Here is a 23,149-nt window from a genome sequence, read left to right as displayed (position 1 = left end):
CTGGCCCCTCGCTCCCACCCCAGTGCCTCCATCTGCCCACATCTGCCCCCAGTCATCCCGCCGCCGGAGAGTCGTGTTAGTTGCTCGGTGGGCTACCGACTGACAGCCCGGGATCCCAGCATCTTGTTTGATGTAGCCCCCCACCCCACCCCCCAAGCACGTCCCGGAGGCCTGGCACACATTTCTCAGACACTTCATTCCTTCCTTCCTCTGGGCTCCCTACTGAGATAATGTTGTAAATGATTTCACCAGATCTCGTCCCGGATGAGATTCTGCGGCTCCTGACTCTACGTGACCTTGGGCAAGCCCCTCTTTTGCTTTTATGATGGAACGCACGCGCAGTGCCAGACACTGTTCAACCCTGGGATTACCACGATGACAGATACAGTGGCAGCCTGCAGAGTCTGCAGTCAACTGCAGAGATAGATAGACCCTGATTTTCTGACTGATCACCAGGCATTCCTTATTTTCCCTTTCTTGTAGGGTTTAGATGATGGTCTGACAGATCAGGAGGACCTAACCCAAACAGGAAACCACACTTCTGGACAATAGTATTGCCAGGCTCACTGGGGGATGCAGGAACAAATATGACAGTTACTGCTCACAGGAAGCCTACAGAGTAAAATACACACTCATGAATACAGCTGACATATGGATCTCCTAAAGGATTCCTCTGGGAGGTCCTAGGTTCAAGGGAAACAGGTGTTTAGATAGAGGTAAAATGCTATGGAGGTCTTGGAGAATTAAATTACTTTTAACTTGGGATACTATGGAAAACTTCCTGGAGGAGGTTGCTTGTGCATTGTACCTTGAAAAATAGGTAGGATTGGGGTATTGGAAATGTGCCAGGTCATGGGGCTGGCAAGGCTGGAAATAGCCAGGACATTAAAGGGCTAGATCCTGGGAACTTGGATCTTTATTCTGGGAACATGGTCTGGTGCTCAGGGTGAGAAGAAATTTGAAGCCATAACACAAGACCTTTAAACATCTTGTTTTATAGAGAATTTTGGACTTTGCATAATGGACAGTCATAAAATGTTGATTAGCAGAGAAGGGATAACAGGTTTCTCTTTTAGAAACATGGCCCTGGCAAAAGTGTGGAGTGGGTGCAGGGTCTGGAGATAGGCCAGTTAGGACGGTCAAGCCAGGGAATTCACCTAAGTAACAGGTATAGACTGACACCCAGAAGCACCTGTTTAGAGCCAACTCACCTGGGCATTGACTGCTCACTATCCAACTACTTGAGTTCACCCCTTCAACCCAATGTTCCCCCCACCACCTGGAGTCTGGCCAAGGCATCCTTGTGTTTCTAACCATCTTTACCTTCTAAGCCTCATTTCCCACCTTCCAGGACAGCCCTGGAGACTGCAGCCAAAACTACCTTATTGCAGGCTTGCTTTACTCCTCTTGCTCCTTGGGCTACTCTCTGGGGTGTGTGTGTGTGTGTGTGTGTGTGTGTGTGAACGAACACACAGCAGAGTGAGCTGTGCCCTATCTCGTTCTGAAGAAGTGATGAACAAAGCTTCCTTTGTTGACCTGCCACCTGGTCCAATGCAGTTGGACTTTTCTTTCTTACTTTACACAGAAAGGAAAAGTGGTGATGACAGAAAATTGTCTATTGCTTTCAAAAAAGTGGGGTTTCCCATGTATTTGAAAACCTCTTGGTGAAAGATGGTGAGTTTATGAAGTTAGCCTCCTTTGCCCTATGCTCCCTCAAACTTCACAAGCGTCTTAAAATGTTTCTGCTCAGCATCTGACTTTTTTAAAAAAAAAAAATGCATGAATGCATTGGCCCAGTTTCTTCTAAGGAACTAACCCTTTCCCAGGTAAGCTTGTTAACCCTCTCCAAGATCTTCCCAATTTTTCAGAGCCAAAGCCTATAAGCTCTGTTACGACCACTGTCTGTTGCTGCTGAGCCCTAATGAAATAACTAGGTTGCCACCCCTGTCCCTTCAAGGCTGAGAATTTTTCATCTAATTCTGTTATCCCTGATGATGCGTGGAGAATGAAATATAGTCAAGTAGAGTCTCATTGCAGTACCACAAGCAGTCCCCTAGGTCAAATAGTTATTCAGTAACTCCTTTTTTTTTTTTTAATGAAAGAGAGAGGGAGAGAGAGAGAGAGAAGAGAGAGAGAATTTCAATATTTATTTTTCAGTTTTCAGCGGACACAACATCTTTGTTTGTATGTGGTGCTGAGGATCGAACCCGGGCTGCACGCATGCCAGGCGAGCGCGCTACCGCTTGAGCCACATCCCCAGCCCTCAGTAACTCCTTTACTGCCACTTTCAAAGTGTTTGGTAGAGTGAGACAGTAACCACACACACACACACACACACACATACACACACTTAGATGGAGGGACAGAGGGCCCAAGTAACCAATAATTAGTCCTTAGCTATTAGTATTTGCATCTGGCAAGATAAAAACAATTCACAAGCTCCCTGACTTTCTCCACTGTAATCATTGATGAAGAAAGTCTTACAAATATGCTCGAAGATTATTTTTTAATATCCTTATTCTGGTCAGTGAAAATAGGACCAAGTTGGCAGTCTCTCCCTTCTTTCTCCAGTGAGGCAGTAAGCTCCTCAACTCAGGAGAAAATGTTTGGGTTTTGAAGCCTCTGCTTCAATAGGAAACCACCTTTATTTTTTCAGTTATCCTTTTCCTCCTACTGCCAAAGAAGAGAGAAATGTAACAGTGGGCATCAGTGGAGGTCACTTCTTTGATCCCACTGTGATATCAGCAAAAACGGAATCTTTCCCACTGCATCATGCCCAACAAATGCAATCAGGGATCCCAGGTTGGCTCCTCCCAGCATGCCCCCCACTCACAAGGAGAGATTTTTTTGTCTTGTATCACATGTTTGCTTTTAAAGCATAAGACAAATACCTGCATCTCTAGTGAGACTCCCCTTTGTTCCCTAGGTATGGGAATGGTTTGTGAGTTTGGTTTAAAGCTACAGAAAGGAAAGAGCAAAAGAAAAGAAAAGGTATTTTGCCTGAGGTCTTGAAGCTTGCTCCCTCGCTCTGTCTCTCTCTCTCTCTTTTTTTTTTTTTTTTTTTCCTTTTCCTCCGCTTGACTGACTTTCTCACACTCGGTTTCCCCGCAGCCTGCCAGGGACGTGCTAGCTGCCTTGCCAAGAGCTATCCTGGGAGGGCTATTGAAAGAGCCTCCAGTAAGTACCCACAGGGAGGATTTTCTCCTCCACTCAGTACCTGCCCCGCACCTGTGCAGGGGGCAGTCCCACACATGTCACCTGATCGCAGCCCTTTCAGAGACCGTGAGAAAAATACAACCAAGGGTAGAAGAGATATGTTTGTCATCTCTCTGCCAGGGCTACAGCCAGCTCCTTGAAGTCCAAGTGCCCAGAAACAGCACATTCCAGGCTGCTTGTGCATGCATGTCTGCCTGTGTGCCTGCCTACGGGGTGGCGACTGGGACGGGGTGGGAAGCTGGAAATCACCTTCATAATGACTGTCTCTCTGCTCTGTCCTCTGGCATCTGGATGGCTAGTAGTTTTATGATTCTTTATGGGAATCATTATCATAGTCTTTCTTAGATGAGAGTCTCTATGTGTTCAACACAGAATTTATGACTGGATTTTTTTTTTACTATGAACCCCCAGGGAGCCTGTAAGCCCCCTGAAATGGAATTCTAAATGTGTCTATATATGCATCTTCATCAAGAGTTTAATAATACTTCTCAAATGCATGAATAAATGCACCCTTTTTAATTTTTTTTCCCTGAAGAGAATCCACAATTTTCAGCAGAGTTGCAAAGTTTTTTTTGTGGCTAGAACAGGTTAAAGAAAGCTGATCCTGGCAATCTGTGCTTACTAGTGGGTATTTTAAGCCCCAGAGAGTGAAAGGGACTGGCTCAAGGGCCCACAGCTATGTAAGTCTGGGTAGGGTAGGATGGGCAAAACCAGCTCTGTCCACTGCTCTGCAATGCTGTGGTCCTTGGGTAATTTTAGGGCAGGGTTTATAGAGCCGAGATAGCCAGCCAAAGCCTGCATTTAAAGTAGAGACATTAATAAAGATATTTTGAATTCCTGAAACATTGTTTTTTATTAATTCTGAAGCACTTGCAAAGCTCTGGGTCCAATGTTTGGATGGAGAAAGGGAAAGGCAAGAAAGAAAAATGTCTGTTGAAGAAAGAGGGTTCAGGAATGCTTGGAGCAAGTGCCCGGTTGCCATGCAGAGGCGGCAGACACAGGGCAACTCTACATTCCATCTTTGATAAAAATAAGTAGCCACTTCTGAAAAAAAAAAAAAAATGCCTGGTTGATTCCTGGCTAAGCCAGGACCTCACTAGGCAAACTGGGGGTGGGGGCAGAAAACAGAAGCTGTCAGCATTGGCTAATAGCAGCCTGTAATGCTCCCCCGCCCCCAACACTCCACTGGAGCCGGTGAGACCAAGGGATTGTGCACTCTTCTAATGGGATCTGAAAGAGGATGGCTGCCAAGAAAGCCCTTTCCAGCAGGATGGGGGCAGGGCGCCCTGGAATGACTGAACTCCCACATTTGGCCTGGCCACAGCTGCGGTGGTGAGAAGGCTCTAAATGTGCTCTAAGTTAACCTCCTAACCTCAGAACAGGGCTCTGGGGGCAATCCTGCAGGGCCAGGGGGAAGCAGGGCAGGCCCAGGGATCACAGTGATGCTACATTACACCCTGGTGTATGAAAGGCTCCAAGCTGTGCTAGGGGCTAGGGCATGTGAGGGCAGGCCCAGGGGCCCCAGGAAGGCTCAGGAAGGTAGGGGTGAAGCCCAGCGCCTAAAAACCCAAAGCATACAATTACTCGGCCTGCTAATAAGCTGCTCAAATTGTGACATCAGACCAAATTTATTTAAAAACAAAATATCTAGAAAAAACATTTGAGTAAAACTTAGGACTTGAAAATAATGCGGGAGGAATACATACAATATATTTTTAATTATAATCCTCATCTCTCCTTTCGCTATCTCACAAAATATAGAAAGCTGGGGACAGGGGAAGAGTTGGAAGAGACCCTAGAGATCACAGAATCAGCCCACTCACTTAATGGATGAGGAAACTTTGCCTAGAAAGATGTGACTTACACAAGGTCAAACAGCTTCCCTGGGGGGGAATAACAAAGTTTAAGTTAGACTCACATTTTCTACCTGCCAATCGAGAACTTTCCCTACTGTATCTCTTTAGAAACAAACATTTTAAATGGCATCAATGGTAAGTTACTAACATTATTCCAAAGATTAATTTGATTGCTGATGAGCTATCTGTTGGTGAATTATTGTGATAGCATTCTAGAGCACAGTTCATGTATTAGCTGGGCATCAAACCCGGGGCCTTGTGCACACTATGCAAGTGCTCTTACCGCTGAGCCATATCCTGAGCTCCCAGTATGTGGTTCAATTCCAGGTTTGCTGTAGTATGATTCTCTCTTGGATTTGCTCATTGCCCTGTATGCTCTGGCAAGGAAGGAATCTTGATTTCTTAGTTCTAGGAGACAGGAAACCTTTTGCCTGCCTCCCAATTAAATATGTCAAGCCACATATCCTTTTTCTTTCTTATTATTGCCAACCCTTATTTATGCTCTAAAAGGAAGACTGGGGGAGAGAATATTCCAGCTCCTGAATCTGTGTTCCCCTGATGCTAAACGTAGATCTCAGGACCAGACAATGTGATCCTAGGAATACACTGAACATGAGACATTGAGCTGCTTGCTGGCTGATGACACATTTAGGAGAGGAATGGGTGAGACAAATAATGGACTTCACAAGTGGTTGGGATGATGTCTATATATGCACTATTATTTTTACTGCTAGATATTAAGCTCAGAGAATGAGAGATGATGACTCAGGCAGCTGCTACATGGGCAGCCCAAGACCCTGGTGGGTTCTAGCATGGTTGGGACCTTCTGGTCTCTTTGACAAGTTGGAGACACCTGTCTCCCTACTTCTTAGTACATGATAGTTGACAAGGTACTTTCATGTCCTCATATGCAGCCTTATCACCTAACCTATCTAGACTGAAGGAGCTAGGTGGGCAGCCCAGGGAAGGAGGGAGAGGATTTGCGTGATCAGTACAGGTGACATTTGGTTGGACTACAGGCTAATGGGGACACAGGATATGTGGCAGACAGGCTTTCTGTAAAATAATACCTCTACGAGGAGCTCAGGGGCCAAGAGAATTGATTTTCTTTGTCAGGGAGAGCCATGGGCGAGAGTAAGATTTCCAGAGTTGTCTGCCCATTTCATTTACAGGGCAATCCCAGTAATTTGAAGGACATTTTGTGGGGGAAGGGGCAAGGAAGGAATGTGATTTCTTGTAGAGGAAAACTAGAAGAGAAACGTGGGAGAAGGAATCCCACTTAGCAAGATGACTGAGCATGTTCTGGAAATGACACTGCCAGCTGATGATCTAGGCTCCCCTGAGTGAGGACAGAGCTGCTTAGTTCAGCACCCAGTGCCTTCTGAAAGGTTTCCTAGGAAGATCTCAGAAAGGGACACCAGCTATGCCGCTGATGGGCCTTGGAGAATCCTCGAACTTGCCTCACTTCTCACTAGTGAGTTGCTTATTCTGTGCGTCTGTGTTGCTATAGGCATAACATAAAATTGCACTGACTGGGAAAGGCTGTGGGATTGTTTGGAGTCATGCCAGGGAACAGGGGCAATGGGAAGACTACATCCTGCTCTATAGTCAGTCTGAGAGGTGGTTCCAGAGGGGCAGTGGGTGGGGGGGAGACCGAGAGTTAATTTCCATTGTCTTCCACCACTGTGGGCAGCTGCCACAGAGTGGAGTTCATTCTGGATCCCCTTAGCTTCACTCAGTGTGTGGACATTATGTGAAGTTGGGAAAGGAGTCCCTCCTTTTGCAAGATTGGACTGACACAGGCCAGCCTTGGCTGAAATCTGAGAGGGCCAGGGGAGGTCAAGCTTTTTGGAAACATGCTGGTGTGTGCCAGGCTTGTCTGACCTGACTGGAGGTCTCTTGATAAAGTTCCAATATGTTGCTGGCTCCTGGAGGAGGTTGTCAAACTGTGCGTGCATCATATACATATCCAGCTGTGGCCTTTATCTCAATAAGCTCCCCCAGTCACGTAGGAACCCAAGCACTCATATTCAAGTATTTGATCTCCTTGTCCTGGGTGGCTAGTCAACCCTCTACACCCTCCTCACCTGCCCTCAAAGTCCTGCACCTGGGACAGACCTAGACTCGATATCTGGGACTGCCTATCACCTAGATAGAGGGGTAGAGTCTCAGCTTGTTTGTTTTATATCAAGGGGGAAACCCATATTGATGGTGGTCAGACAGCATAGCCAGGTTAGAACTGTGTAATTCCAAGTGTCTGTTCAACTTAATTTTGTTCAATGAGTACTTATAAGCACCTACTCTGCAAATTAGAATTGTGCACAGACTTTGACAGGTACTTTTGTTCCTGGGTGCTATTCATTTATCAGAGTGATGGCATCCTTGGTTTATATTCTAAGAATTTCCCCTTACCTCCCACATTCTTCATCTCTATTGCTTCTCTGGTAAGGAAGCTACAAATCTCCTCTTGGTATTTGGTAGGTAGAATATCTTTCACAAAGTAGGCACCTCCAAATATTTGGAAAATAAACACATGAATGAACACAGACTTAAGAATATATTTGGTGATTCAAGGAACCCTCAGAGAGTCAGCATATTTCTCTAAATTTTCTTTGATTGCTTAATCAAAGGGTGTGTTTACTTGGCCACTCCTGGGGACCACCTCTGGGTAGCCAGATTACCCACACAGACAGCTCCTCTCTGTTGCAACCAGGTGAATTTAGAGGAGTCTGTGACCATCCGTGGTTTCCCAGGCCTATCTTTATTGATGGTTATTAAAGACACACTACTACATGGCAATATGCAAGTACAAAGCAATTCCCAGGGTAAGGTACGTGGGAAGAAGTGAGATACTGAGCTCCCAAACAATCCTGCTGTCACCGCAGCCTGCCATATCTACGTATAGTTAATAAGTAAAATTTAAGCAGGTTCCACCACTGGGCAACAGATGGAAAGGGAAGAAAGACCAGTGGGCAGATCATGGTTCTTTCTGGAAGACTGGAAAAGAAAAAGAGGAGGCCCCCCGGGACAGGTGAGTCTGGTGGCAGCCATTTCAGCAGTGCACAAAACTAGTGAATGGTCAGGAGGTGGGGCCCTGCTTCTGTATCCTGCCCTCAGACTTCCTTTTTATGCCAGCTCCTCATGGAAGGTTCTGTATAGTCAAGAAGTAAATAGTAACTATGCTCAGAAGTATTGGGTTGAATAAGTGTGAATGGAACACACAAAACCACCTGTTTTCATAGACCACTCCAACACACCTGTTGATTTACAATGCTGAGTTTTAGCAATATAGGGGGCTGTAAATTTGAGGTGCAATGTCCTCTTGTATATAAATAGAGCCTCTGTGAGCTTCAAGTTTCACAGCTGAGATTTGACTGATATGAATTATTTCTACTAGGAATATTGAATGTATATCCATATATATGTTTAAGAAAAATAGGGTAATAGAGTAGCTAAAAAGTCAACCCTGGAGCTGAATTTCTGGGTTCATGTTGAAGCTTGTTTACTTTCTAGCTGTGTGTCATAACAATTCTGGACCTTAATTTGCTTATCTGTTTAATGAGAAGATATTCAGAGTGCCTATCTTATAGGAATACTTTGAGGATGAATACGTGTACTGTGCCTGTAACAGTGCCTGGAAAATTGCAAATTCAATATAAATTCTTAACTACTTTTATTTCTCCTATATGTTTGATCTGATATTTAAGAAGTTACCTTCAGCCATCTTGGACCCTTCCTGCTCTCCTTCTGTGTAGGTGACTATATAATTTATGGCCCAAACTGGAACATTTTGAGGACCAGAGACAATTAAGAATGACGTCAGGAGAACTGGTGCAAACCTGACCCCACCCCCACCCCCCACCCCGCCCCTGTCATCCTGGTTCTGTGGGTTGTATGTGCTCAATTTTTCATTTGTTTACTCAATCATCTAGATGCTTCTTTATGGAAAGCTAGGAGACATTTTATTGTAAAGTCCACAATGTTCCAGCATTTTCACATCTGTAGGAGGTGATATGGATTTAGGGTCTATAGAGAGAACAGCCCCAGTTTTTGGACCTGGAGGACATTATGCAATGTATATAAGATAGCGAGAAGGAGAGAGAGGCTCTTTCATGGTTTTACTCATAACATATTTGAAATGACTTGTTTTATTCTGGGACAGAGCAAGTATTCTCTGGGCTCTCCTACTTATCAATTTGTATCCAGCAATCCTACCAGGGACGCTTGCATCTACCAACCATGACTGAGAACATCCATTTTCCCTGGGTGTGTGAATATGGAAAAGGAAGGCACTACAGATGGAAATTTAGGCCATTGTTCAGGGCTGTGGGAGACCTCAAGGGAAGGAACACTTTCCCACCTGAAATATTTGCCCTGTTAGCCTTGAATTTGACAAGTCTTTGTGGTTAAAAAATATACTCCTTTTCTGAACAGGCCAAAGTCAAGGTTTAGGCTTTGTTAATTTTATAAAAAAAAAAAAATAGACAAGAAAGAAAAGAAAAATGGTCTCCTTGACTAAGTATTCATATATGCCCCTATTTAATGATTAATAATCCCTAGTGGGCTATTGTTTGATGTGGCCTCAACTGGTTTGAACAGGGGAATACTGATTCACTCTTCAGGCATTTAGGAATCACAAGTGTTTACCTTGAGACAATAAATGAAAGGAGAAGATAAAAATAACACCCAAATATGCAGAGCTCTTTGAGCAAAAATGGGCGATAACATGGGATCTCAATCTTTGATACCCTGCATGGGGCCTGCTGCTTTCTCTCAGAATAAGACTGTGTAGAGTGACCCAGACAGGGGCTTTTGAGTATTATAGATTTTTCCTTTCACTTGTTGATAGGTTCAAGACAAGTTTTCACCCTGGTTTCCATGTCATGAGCTTTCATTCCCCACTCCCACCACAGGTGACCCCATGCCAGTCTTTTGCAAGGGAGTTTCTTTATGGGGCTTTAAAGAGCACCCTTCCCTAGAGTTTTGCTCGCTGCTGTCTTCTATTTACCCTTGTTCAAGGGGACGCTCCAGCAGGAATCCATAAAGGGAGATGCAGACCTGTCTTAAAGTGGGACACATGGGGCTTATACTTCCAGCCACTAAACTTAGACTCCATTGAAGGATCTTGCCCATGGCAATTATTACTGGGTGGTCTCTTGGTGATTTTTTTTTTTTCTGGGAATGGAACTAAGGGTCTTTTGCATGCTAGGTAAGTTGTCTTCCACTGAACTCCACCCCCAGCCCTTAATGGTGATTTTTGGATTTGCCTTAACATGTCTATATTTATGAATTGGGCTATAGGGACAAGTTGGAGCAACAGTTAGCTCTGGGGCTGCTCACTGGAGCCTTCTGTAATCTGGCCCACCAAACGTGCCCTCTCTGTTCCAGGGCCATCCTTCCCGTCAGACCAACTGTCCCTCAGATCTCCCTTCCCTCAGTGCCCTCAGCTCTCCAAGACATTCCCTGCCTCCAAGACTCAGCCTCATCCCCACTTCTTCACTCCAAACAGCTGCACTATAAGTTGGAGGCAATGATTCTACTCTGCTTCACATCTGTCACTCCTGGAGGTGACACAAATAGCCCTGGGACCCCAGAGTCCCTTAAACACAAGAATGAACACCAAGTGTGCCTTCAGCCTGTGCGTGGCTAAAGTTGGTATATGGCATTTCACAAGAAGGGAAATTTTATATTTCCTCTTACTTTTCAAGTACATTTTGCATTATATTCTCCATATATTCATATTTCTTTTAATATAAAAGTCACATTTCTGCCCCTTTCTCTGCCCAACTTTTCAAGTAAAATTGAAATTCCAGCTTTCCTTTTGTTGGGCCACTGTACACTTAAGAGAGGGCCACTTTGAAAAGTTAGACAATTTAACTTAAATATACATGTTTAAAAATTTCAAACTGTCCAAAAAGGTAGATCCTGAACAGTAGTCCTTCTGTCTGTAGACCCTGTCCCCCAAGCCCTGCCAAGGGGCAGTCATCCTTACCTGTACCTTATATACCCATCTGGGGATTGCTAATAAATAGTCAGTGGCTGGGAGCAGATGGTAACTGACAATTGAAGGTCAGCTGAGGCCCTGTGAAGCCAGCTCCTAGCACTGCACTTCCAGAGCTAAAGCGCTCCTGTGCAGAATGGCTGGCTGCTGCATGGCCAACCTGCCATTTTTATTGTTGTCTTTAGCACAGACCCTTAGGGTGAGTTTGCAAAGATTCTACACTTGAGTGGAATTGGGGCATTTGGTGCCACCCTCCCTGGCTCTGGGTCTGTGCCCTCACAAGGGGTTTGTTGTCATTGAGATGTCCCAGGGTGGCTGTTGTCTTCTCTGTCCCTCAAAGTCCGCCAAAGACAGGAACACAGCCAAAGCCACATCAGGAAGAGAGGCAGGTGGGAGAGAAGGGGTGGAGGGGCCTGCCTCTGCCTGGCTGTTACAGCAGAGCCAGAGACAGCGATTTGAGGGGGGAGCCTTCTCATTCTCCCTGCCCCTCCTGTACCTGACAGACCTGAGGCTCACCTGAAAGGCGGTGCTCCGGGTCTACCTTTCCCGTGGGAATTCAGCGCAGCCAACATAACCCCTGAACTCTGCTGGGCCACTGCCAGCAACTCTCAGGCCTTCCCCCTGCCGATTGCAGTGACATGATGTCGTTTTTATTGAGGCAAGATTAGATTTTTTTTCTTTAAGTTTTCAGAAGTGTGGTTCACATGATCTCTAGTACTTTTCCTATTGCTTAAAGACCACAGAGCTGACAATTTCAATTTGCTCCAGCTTTTATCACTAGAAGAAGCTTAAAAGAAAAAAGAAAGAGGGTAGATGAAAATATTCTCCTTGGCCCTGGCTGTCAGGGTGACGATGGTAAGGACCTCCGCGTCGCCCACTTCCCTCATGTCTCTCCTATGATACGAAGATGTGAGGGTGCTGAGCACCGGATGTCCAGCCTTGCTGACCAACAACACATGATGACCTCTAGATCCAGGGGTCCTCATGCTACAGGCAGAGAGGGAGCTCACAACCTTAAGTCACTACCAGCTATCCCCAGAGTGTTCCAGAGGATGCTCATCTGAGATATGGGCAAAGTAAGCTCAGAAAAGTTTTCCTTCCTTTTGATTCTATTAGCTAATTCTCCTCCTCGGAGGCAAGATTTCTTGTCCCTCCCTTTCACCTTTTCCTCTCTCCCTCCGTCCCTCCTGGCAACTCATTTATTGAGCATAGTTATTTATTGCTTGGCTCTACAAGGTGAAAAGACAAAGTTCATATCACTCACCATTTTTAAAGGAAAGTTGAAGGAGACTTATTCACATGAATCATGGGTTTCCAAGTGTCAATTTAGCCCCCCCAAATGGGTCATGTCATGAAAAATCATGAAAAACCCGAGAACTGATCACAGTTTTATTTTGTTATAAAATCAGAGAAGAGCCTCCGAGGACTGAGAGACATGCTGAAGAAATGACTCCCTTCTGCTCCAGGGAAGACTCAGAGTGGAAAGAATATTTACACGCCTGGGCCACGGAGGAGTCATTTCAAATCCCAATAGTCTGATGCTCACAACATCCTGCCGAGGAGGGAGGGGGAAGTGCAGCATGGCCTTGCATGGGACCAGTATGTCATAGGTGCTCAAGGGGTGGGGTGGGGGATGTTGAGTGAATGTTGAATAAACCCCCAATTTACAGCTCTAAGATGGGATCAAGAGTAATCAAGAGATTGGTCCCAAGTCCGCAAGTTAGTGGCACAGCCCAGCCTTGTACTCAGACGTCATAAGTACACACTCCCTAATTCCTAGAGGCACCACCCTCTGGAGATTTCTCCAACCTTCTGCCTTCCCTAGGACAGGCAGGAAACAGACTCCAGAAGCTTTGTGAGTCTTTGGAGAGTAAATTTTGTGGATGAAGGTTAGACTGAGATCAGACATGGGCAGAACCTTTCATTAGGAGACCCTGCCCCCTTGGAAGGTTCTCCCAGGATGAGTTGGTTGACTAAGAAGCCTGGGTGTAGGGTATTGCTTTGGGATGTGGACTTCTGAGCTGTGCCCAGGCCACTGTGAAATATCCTTGGGGATCATTGCCTTTTGGAATTCTATTTTTTCTCCCCCTGAACCAACTTATTCTGTAACTTTCAGTAATGTAGATCAGAAAAAGCTGGATTCAGAGCTTGCCCCAAGGAATGACTCTCCATTTGGTCTTGTGGACCTTGATTTTTCTCCTTCAGAGAGGGAAGGAAAGGTGATTGTGGGAGTGAAGTGAATCCCAGTTAGCTCAGACAGTTTGCCAGGGTTACATAGCAAGGAGGCTGCAGAATGGAACCAGGACTTGGAAGCCTGCTGACCTCTGCCACATGACTAGGTTGGAAAAGACCCAGAAAGACATTGAGTCCTTGCATGGCCACCCAGAGGTGAAGATCACAATCCAGGCCAAGGGCCTAGGGCTGAATCTGAAAGATGCCTCTGGCCAGGAAATGCAGTGTAGGTGCAGAGAGGAGGTTGAAGGAAAGGAGAGTCTGTATGGTTGGTTGGAAAGAGAGACCAGAAGGCATGGCAGCCCACCTTCCTGGCCACTCTACTCTGAGAACATGAGACTGTGCAGAAAGCTTTGGGTTGGAAATCAGAGAAGAACCCAGGTTCTGGTCCTGTCTCTGCCATAGGCTCATTGTGTGCACCCATGACAAGGTTGTCTCTGCCATTTCTCTGGGGCCAGCTTCTCCATTGTTGATCTAATGGTTTACAAGCCACAACCTGTGGGGCTTCCTCCAGGGACTGTGGCTCTAGGGCCTACAGGTGGTGCATGCTGAACAGGTGAGCCTTTCTCAAGACCTATAATTCTTCTTCTAGAACCATTTCGCTTTGCCTGTTCAGATATTGCATAACCTCATAAGATTTTGGTCAAAGAAAGTGCCCCATTGATTTTTTTCTGTTGAGTTAAAACAAAACAAAACAAAACAAAACAAACAAACAAACAAAAACACGGGAACTAAGATGTTTTCAAATTCTCTCCATCTTGAGAATCTTGCAGTTCTCCATGTGGCTTTTGGACTTTGTCTCCTCTACTGTGTAACATGTTGCTCTTTAGTCACCGTGTTGCTTTTTCTCTTCCCAGGGGATCCTTGCAACATGATACCACATGAGTCTGTGAGACCTCTTGCAAAGGATGTCTGGGACAGGGGGCCTGGCCCTCAGACCGTTCATCACCTACCTGACACAGGTGAACAAAGAATTTCTAATACTCTTTATCAGTAATAGGGACCTCTACTTGTCTCTCTCACCTTCAGTCAGCCCCTCTGGGTACTCAGTAGTAGGTGCTTAGTAAATATTGATGAAGGAATAGCTTGCTCCCTTTGTAGGAAGAATCACTGATGTACTGATACCTTTGCTGATGCAAAAGAAGTTTCCCAGGGTTAGCAGGACCAAAGTGGAGCTGTGGGTCCTATGTTCCCTTTTATCTGATTCTAGCTATTAGAAGTTGTCACATGTTATGGCCCCTGCTGACACCTTGAGTTTGAAATTCTGGCCTACAGAACCCTGAGACAATATATTTCTGTTGTTTTAATCTATCTGTTTGTGGTACTTTGTTAGGGGGCACTCTAGGAAACCATTTCAACCCCTACCTCAATACTGTGCTTAAAGAGGAAATCTATAATCATTTTTCCTTGAACTTCTATGAAATGTTCTGAAGAAAATATGTTTGGCTAGAACTTACTTTTTGGAAATATTAATTATAGTGTCCTTTCAAATATTTACTTTTTTTGAAGCATTAATTACAGTGTCATCAAATATTTCATGTAGTTTTAAAACTATGTTTTTGCATGTTGGGTCATATGTGTGGCATACATTAAGCAGCAAAATAAACAAAAGAAGCAATAAAAACAATAACCCTCCCCAAACATAATTTTTTTTTTCCTACGGACTCCTCTCCCCCAGGTTTTTGTGCTTTTTTTTTCTGATTCTGGGCTTCCCCCCCACCCCCACCCTAGACAAACATTCTGTCATCCAGCTGTCCCCCAGCCCTCCCACAATCTCTTCAAAAGTAAGTTTGCTGAGAACTGGCTGCTTTCTTTGGCCTGAAAGTCGAATGTGTGTCAAGTCTGGGGGATTTTGGCCTTCCCCTCTAGGAGCCAGGTACGATTGTTTGGATTAAATGGAGTGCAGAATCATTTTCAGCTCTCTGCAGACAGGATGCCACTTGCCTCTGAATCTTTCTTGTGTGTTGCTCCATGGACCCAACTTCTGGGGAGGTTTGCAGCTGGAGCCTCCCCTTGGGTGCCCTTGAGCAAACCCACAGTCTGGCAGATGAGAAGTGTAGCCCTCCCCCTCCATCCCCTTGGAGATGCAGGAATTTGTGGGACTCACCTCGTTTCTGGTTATTAAATAACTGGCAGGGCATCAAATGTCAGGGCTGAGAAAACAGAAGGGCCTACCTGTTGGACCAAATGACCTCATAGCCTGGGCTGTTCTCATGGTGTCACCTTGCACTGTCTGTCAGTGACTCTTTCACCACAAGACTTACATCATACTGTTCCAAACACCTAACCTGCTCCTGTCACTATGCTTACAACACTGCAAATGACAGTGGCTTAAGGCTGTGATTAAGCAAGCCTGGGGGGAGGAGATGGAATGAGTCCCTTTTTGCAGCCTTAAATATGGAGGATGTGAATGGGAGCAGTGAAGTGGTGACCCTGTTAGAATTCCAAACTCCCCACAAACCTCCCTACCTGGGCTTCAAGTCCCAGGCTTCCCTGGGCAGCAGGTGGAAAAGAGAAAGCCATCTGCCCTTTCCTCCCCAAGATCTCGCCTGGGACCCAGGGATTTCTTGCAGGGAAAGGCAGGTTCTGGCACCTTCCTCTAACAGAGCAGCCACAATTACAGATGTCTGGTTGGAAAATGATCTTCTCTGGGCTTTAGTGGGTGACTGGAGCCCCCCACCCCACCCCCCATTGGAACTACTTTTCACTTCTGGGCTGGGTTCCCAGGCAAAGATTATGCAAGACTCCCACCAAAAACAAGAAGAATGGAACAATCTTGAATAGCAAGTTGTAGTTCTTCAAGTTAGAGGTGGAAGAATTAGGGGGAAACTGAAAGCTGCCTTTGATTAAATAACAAACTCTTTCTCCCCCTCCCTCCCTCCCTCCCTCCCTCCCTTTCTTCTTTCCTTCTATCCTCAGTAATGGAAATGGAACCCCAGGGCCTCATATACACTAGGTAAACCCCCTATCCCTGAGCCGTACCCCAGCCCTAAATAACAATACTTTGCCCTTCATTTTTATTTCAAGTTATTGCAGAAACTGGCCACGTAAAAACACTGCATATTCTGCTAAGCCATCACTGAAGACTCCATCAATTATGTTACTCAATGTCTCTGTGTCCGAACTTATTTCTCTTTCATTTAGCCATATTTTCATAATGACACCTTGCCATCAGGAAGCTCACCTGTGCTTGCTGGCAGTGAGGAACTCTACAGTCACTTTTCCTCCTTGGGGTGATTGACAATAGTTCAAGACCATGGTCCAAGTACACTTCACATAGAGAATGATGAATGATGAGGTAAGGGCTTCTGTTGGGGAAGGGGTGGGACCACTGATTCCTTTCTTAATCTGGACTTTGGGGCCTGCATGATCCAAGTAGGCTGTGAATCCACTTATTCAATCTACTGCAAAGAAAAGATCATGCACCTGCTTCTAGAAACCTGGGAAGCAGCAGGAAAACAGGCACCATCCTGATTGTAGAAGTGGGGAGTAGGTGTCAATGATGGTGAATCCCTAGCTGTGGCTGATCATGGAAGTCCAGGAGGGGCCAGAAAACAGGAAACAGCTCTACTCTGAGCAGACTGGGGGAGCAAAAAGCAGTGACCCTGTCATAGTGCTCCAGGCAAATGTGACACACAGTCACCCCCATTATCTGCTCTTCTCCCCCAGGGGAGGAGATGGGAAAGATTCTCTCTAATCCATGCCCATGTGCACTCAGGAGTGCAAGCTTCCCCTCTGAAGAAATGTGAGGAGAGGCACTGAACTACAACAGCCAGCTTAAACTGGACCCTAAACCTTTCCCTTTTCTCCCTACTGTAGACTGAATTGTGTCCTTATGCCCTTCAGATATACATGTTGAAGGCTTAGCCCTCGGTGGGAGGGATTTGGAGAAGGAGTCTTTGGAAGGATCAGGGTTAGATGATGCATGAGGATGGAGCCCTCATGCCGGATAGCTGCTTTTACTAGAAGAGACACCAGACAGCTGTGTGTGTGTGTGTGTGTGTGTGTGTACACACCATGTGAGGACACAGCAAGATGACATCCCCCTGCAAGCCAGTGGGAACACTCTCACCAGAAAGTGGCCTGATCTCAGACTTCCAGCCTCTAGAACCATGAGAAATTTGTTGTTTAAACTGCCCAGGCCACCACTTTGTCATGACAGTCTAAGCAAACTGATATACTCCTCGGTGATGTTCTTGGTTTCTTCCCTCCAGTTTTGTTTTATTTATTTATGTGGGATTGAACCCAGGGGTGCTTTACCACTGAGCTATATCCTAGCCTTTTTAAAATTTTTTTATTTTGAGACAACATTTCCCTAAGTTGCTGAGGCTGGTTTTGAACTTGCAATCCTCCTGCCTCAGCTTGACTTGTGGGGGTTATTAGTGTGCACCACCACGCCCAGCTCTTTGTTTTCATCTTAAGCTTTGAAAATCATGTTTCTTTTCTCCTCCCTTCATTCCTCCCTCCTTTTCTCCTTTTTTGGGGGGTGTGGGGGGGTTCCCAGAGATTAAACCTAGGAATGCTCTACCATTGAGCTACATCCTCAGCCCTTTTTATTTTATTTCTGAATCAGGTTCTTCCCTAAGTTGCCAAGGGTGGTCTTAAACTTGTAATCCTTCTGCTTCAGCCTCCTGAGTTGCTAGGATTACCAGCATGTGCCACCAAGCCTGGCACAGTTTCTTTTCCTGTGCTGGGACTGAACCTGGGGACTTGCATATGCTAGGCAAGTGCTTTACCACTGAGCCACATCCCCAGCTCCTGGCATAATTTCTTTTTAAATTATAAACTACAGTTTTGTGCCATATTATCTGCAAGCAAATGAGCGTGGGCTTGGAGTTCGAAGGCTAATGTGCACAGGCACAGAGAACAAGCACATGCTTTACGAGTGAGACCTTAAAAGCTAGATTGGATGAGGACAGGAGTTCCCATGGGTTTGGAGTGGGGTTTGGTAGGACATGGCCAAGGGCAAGGTAAGGTGAGCTAGGAGGCCAAAGGGAGCACTGGAGGTGGGAATAGTCATGAGTAAATATGAATAACTGTCATTCCTTTAGCCCTTTACAGTTTGCAGAGTAACTCACATTCATTACATCTCTTAATCCTCACCCTGTCAAAAGGGGGATCTGAGACTCGTACCTGGGCTTTTTGGCTCCAAGTTTCATCTTCACCCCCAGCCCCCTATTCTACACTGTCTGAGCTGCCTGGGGAGATCAACTTGACGAATGGGGAGGAAGGCTATTCCCTGAGAGCAGTGAGAAATGTAGTGTTGAGCTAAGGCCTGGCCAGACTGAGGATCCAGGCACTATGAATTTCATGTGGAAGGAAATAGGAGTCATCAAAAGGTTTTAAGTGGTGAGATCCATCCTACTGAAAGCTAGGTGGAAAGGGGGGAGATAGGAGTGGCCGTGTTAGTGTGGGGGCTTCTAGAGGGAGCCTGGGTCTCTAGTTTGTACTGTTATTACCCAGGATATTGTTGGTTTCTTTCTTGGGACTCATCACCACACCACTGGAGTTGAAATTGGAATTGGAAGGCAAAATTGAACTATTCTGTTCCTTTCATTCACTATATTTATTAATGGGCCAGTGTCTTGAGAGTAAGTTCATATTCATTTCAGCATTTTTGCTCTACTTGCCTCTCTGGAGACCTCCCTGCTTTCTACAAAAAAAAAAAAAAATGTGCTTAAGTCTATGCTCTAACCTGACTTACAGTTGGGGCAAACATCAACTTGACTTTTATTATATTTACTGAATATTTACCAAGAGTTCCCCGTGTGCCTGGCACTGTGCAAAGATCCTCTATTGGAGAAACAGGAAAAGAAGGGATACAGGATAGATTGTTAGAGTGCTCAAGGACTGTGGTCAGCAGGGGCCTGGGCATGAGGGCTGTGGCTGGTGGGAAAGGAGACAAGGACCCAAAGAATGCAGGAGAGGGTTAGGTGGGGTCTACCTGCAACAGTGAGGGTTCCTCCCCTCTGAGATTGGCTTTGCCATGTGATCAAAGGGTGACCTGGAGGCCACTCAAACCCTCAGCCCCATGGGTCTTTCTCTTCTGCCCTGGCCTAGAGCTAATCTTCCTACAGGGACTGCCCTGGCAGGGTCTGTCCGCTCCCCTCCCACCCTCATGGTGTTCCCCTGGGACTGCAGTGGGGAGCCCCACCCTCCATGAGGGAAGTCTGTGCTATGAGGTGCAACAGGACACCTGGGGCCGGTGACAATGACTCACTGTGTGCCCTTAGGCAAGTTATTTCATCTCTTTGGTTCCTTCCTCTTTCAGAATTGGAGCAGCTCCCTGTAGCTATAAAGGTTTGGTAGTTGATTACTACAGAATTGCAGTGTGTGTGTGTGTGTGTGTGTGTGTGTGTGTGTGTGTGTTGTGAGACTTGCTGTTTAATAGGGTGCTAAGACAGCGGGGAGGCTGTCCTTCCCGCCCCCCAGCCCCACACGTGTGGCTCTCGTTACTGTCCAGGAGGCGTTAAGTCGGCCCCATGGAGAAGAGAACAGACCCCTTAATTAGGCACTGTTCCCACATCCAGAGAGGGAGCGGCCTGAGCCTGGCTGCCCTGGCCTAGCGGGGAGTCCAGCCTGCAAGGCGGAGGGGCCTGGGAGGGGGAGGCTGCGGCCAGGGCATCTGAAGGGCTCAGCAGGTTTACACTTCGCTGACCTGATGGATGAATGGGGCCCTGTCCACCCACATGGGGGCCTGGAATCTTCAATTATGGCAATTACATCAACAGGTCGGAAGGGCAGCACTTTCCACTGAAGAGGTTCAGGGCTTAAAAGAAAAATCCTAAAGCCACTGTTCCCCCCTCTTCTTTTAAAGGGACTGGGCTGATGAAAGAAGACCCCCATCTCCAGTCTAATTGGGCCATGGATAGAAAACAAAAAGGTGGCAAGTTTTTGCGTAAAATGGGGCTGGCACGTGCTTGGTGCCTCTTCACTTCTGACTCAGTTCGCACTCAATTTTGTTTTATGGTCCCTGGTGCATGTGTACCACCCCATGGCCTTTCTTAGGATGGACAGGGCCTGGTGCCTTCATCTCTGAGTTCCCCCAGCATGCAGAGCAATAGGTGGCAGTCAAGATGGTGCTGCACTGGTGTCAGAAAGATGGGATCCTTGGAAAAGTCAGTGTGTCTGACTCTCAGTTTGCACATCTGTACAATGGCAAAATGTCATCTATCCTCAGAGATTCCAGGTGCTACCACACACTCAGACTGATGCAGTATTTTCTTTCTCTCAGCTACCCTGTTAGGTAGCTAAGACTTAAAATGTGGCCCTTGGACCAGCGTCATCGCTGTTATCTGGGAATTTGCTAGAATGTAGACTCTTAGGCCCTACTCCAGACCACTCCAGACCAACCAAAGGAAGATCTGCCTTTTACCAAGATCCTCAGGAAAAGTGTGTATACATCAAAGTCTGAGAAGCACTTTTCTGTGCAGATTCTCATGAACATTAAATGTAAGCAAGTAAATGAGAGTGAGCCTGTGACCGTGTTCTCTTCTGGGAAAGGATAGGACTCTTTACCTGAGGGCTACAGGGAGGCTCAAGTGAAGAAGTTGTGTATAACTGGCAAGGTCTTTGACAGTCACTCACTGATTCCTTCAGTGAACATTTCTTGAGCAACTACTATAAAGCAGGTTTGGCACTTGTGCAAAATATGTTCTTTGCTTAGATATTTAAAAGAACTGAGTGAAACATGTTGAATACTGTTAAATAGCTCTAGTTAGTACAGAGGGTGATAAGGGAACGAATAACTAGTTCTGACTAAAGTTCAGGGCTGGGTAGGTTAGGGGAGGCTTTCTTACAGTGGTGGCATTGAGCTTCTACTGGAATGAATGAGGCAGAGATCCTTCTGGGCAGAGGGCAATATAAAAAAGAGCTCTGAGCCATGAACAGGCATGGGGGATTTGAAAGTGACTGTTAATCCCCAAACAAGAACCAGAACCAATAAAGTGATAAATAGTGTATTGGGGGATGGAATCCTGATCTGACGGGTAGGTACTGACAAGAGAGGTATTCGTATTCAGCCTGAAAAGTATTGTGCCTACAGTGTCGATTACCTAAGAGGAAGACACTGTAATTTTTCCTTTTTATTCCTCGCATACTCTAACTGATGAGGTTTGTTGCCAGCATTGACGTTCTACTTCCTACGATTTTAACCTAACACTGAGTAGCAGTGTTTCGGTAAGGACGAGAATAGGTTTCCCGATGTCATTTGCATGTATGACCTCACTGGAAAGGCAAGGGGGGCACCTTCCGTAACTGAGAATTTCTATGTCAGCATGTTTCGCAAATGGCCAAAGCTGTCACCCAGCACCACCTGAGAGATGTCACTGCCTTCCTTCCCAACTGCAGTGAGGCATGTGGCTCTCAGTCGGAGAGCACAGGACAGAAGTAGAAATACCACGGAGGCCCCAGAGAACAGAAACTCTGATGTACCCAAGAAAGGGCTTCCATCCTAGACTAACCAAGAGTGGGGGGCCCTGTCTCTCAGAAAACCACTGTGATGTGGAGTCTCTGCCTGGTCACAACCAGTGAAACCTGGAGTGAGAGGGGGTGACACCAATGTGATCACATGCAGAGGCAAAATCACTTCCTGAAGTGGGTCCGTGAGCTGCATAGGGTATAAACTGAGTTCTTCTGTGAGTAGAGGACCTTTAGCCTGGCCAGAGGGGTGAGCTCCTGCCCGCGTCTCTGGTTGTGAGGGCACTTAGGCTGCCCTTCTGCAAGCTTGCGGTGGTAAGGGCAAAGCACCCTGCACTGGGCCCCTCTCGGTGTGAAAGGACAGCAGTGCCCCAGACACTCAGGCTCCTTTTGCTCACAGGCTGAAGGCAAGGACTTTGTCTGCTTATATTGAACAGCACCCTTAGGTGCTATGTTAATATTTAACCCAACTTGCAAATAAGGGTTATCTGTTTGTTTCTGGCAAGGACATTGGGGCAAATGGCTTTCTGCACCACTGCCCTCAGTATTTGTGCTCATTCTCTTTGGGCAAAGGAAAGAAATGACGCCTAGTCACGGGTCCTTTTCAGTTCTCTGTTGATTTAGGTAGCCAATGCTTAAAAAATTGGTCCCAGCAGATGGTTGCTGTGGGCAGATCTTTACTATGAGCAGTATGGTGCAGTAGACAGGCCGAGATTTGCAGCCAGGTGGTACTGGATCCAGGTCTGGGCTCCTCCTCTTACTCGTTATGGCACCTCTTAGAACCTTGGTTTCTCCATGAGGACTGCAGGAGTGAACTGCCCTCTTGCCTGTCATGAGGACTCAAGGAGACAGTGCAGCAGCAGCTCCCCATGCTAATGCGTTAGCTCTGAATCTGGAGGTGACACAGCTCTGGAGAATTGAAAGGCTTTCAGTTCGTGAAAACCATGTCAGGATCAGAACAGGAGGCAAGCACAGGAACTGAGTGCCAACCCCTTCATCAGCCAGAAAAGGAAACTGCAGCCAGGAGCACCCCACCCTCCCGGGGCCCAGTGGCCACCACACCCGTCCTTAGACCCATGTGAGTGCTGCAGAACTGGGTGTCTCGGCCCTCAGGTTTCTTGGACCCTCCCTCACCACTCCTCCCACCACCTGGTCTGGTATTTCCTCTCCTTGCCCTGTTTTGCCTTGCTTTGGGGATTAGGCCCTTGCAAGTCCCAGCTACAGCCTGGAGTCCCCTTAGTAAGGACTTCGGTTACAGCCAGTGCATTGTTTCTGACTACTTGGCAAGTACCTCCTTTTCCAGTAGGGCAGATATTCATGTCAAAAAAAAAAAATGTTTTTCTTCTCCCCCTTTGTTAGTTTTTGGGCTAGCATGCCCCACCCTTCTTTTTTTAAGTTTTTTTTTTTTTTTTTTTTTTTTTTTTTT

At 46.3% G+C, this 23,149-nt stretch overlaps 1 long non-coding RNA gene across 1 annotated transcript in view; it reads left to right on the top strand.

The window, feature by feature from the left end:
• The window catches only part of LOC125617107, a 30,796-nt gene that overhangs the window by 1,200 nt on the left and 6,447 nt on the right, over window positions 1–23,149 (top strand). Inside the window, exons 2-4 of the long non-coding RNA XR_007347978.1 lie at window positions 3,112–3,177; window positions 14,163–14,267; window positions 16,450–16,603. This is a non-coding gene — a long non-coding RNA (uncharacterized LOC125617107). The remainder of the gene's footprint in view (window positions 1–3,111; window positions 3,178–14,162; window positions 14,268–16,449; window positions 16,604–23,149) is intronic.

Source organism: Marmota marmota, unplaced genomic scaffold, assembly GCF_001458135.2.
Source record: "Marmota marmota marmota unplaced genomic scaffold, marMar, whole genome shotgun sequence".
Classification (NCBI taxonomy): domain Eukaryota; kingdom Metazoa; phylum Chordata; class Mammalia; order Rodentia; family Sciuridae; genus Marmota; species Marmota marmota.
Note: the sequence above shows the minus strand (reverse complement) of the source record. Positions and strands in the feature narration are given on the sequence as shown.